Here is a 277-nt window from a genome sequence, read left to right as displayed (position 1 = left end):
CTGTGAGTGTAATGTTTACTGTTAATTTTTATTGTTTATTTCACTTTTGTTAATTATCTATTTCACTTGCTTGTTAACATGTGTTTCCCATGCCAATAAAGCCCCTTGAATTGAAATTGAATTGAGGATAAGTAAAACTAAAACGGTCGATTCGTGTCTAGACCGTAAAAATAGGACTTCCACCAGCCGCCCCTCCTACACACGTCAATCAAAACCCTTATCAACAAACGAGAGAATATTCCACCTATGGCAAGCCCTCCAGGAATCCCAACCTATC

The sequence above is a fragment of the Oncorhynchus tshawytscha genome, linkage group LG24 (assembly GCF_018296145.1).
Source record: "Oncorhynchus tshawytscha isolate Ot180627B linkage group LG24, Otsh_v2.0, whole genome shotgun sequence".
In the NCBI taxonomy this organism is placed as follows: domain Eukaryota; kingdom Metazoa; phylum Chordata; class Actinopteri; order Salmoniformes; family Salmonidae; genus Oncorhynchus; species Oncorhynchus tshawytscha.
Note: the sequence above shows the minus strand (reverse complement) of the source record.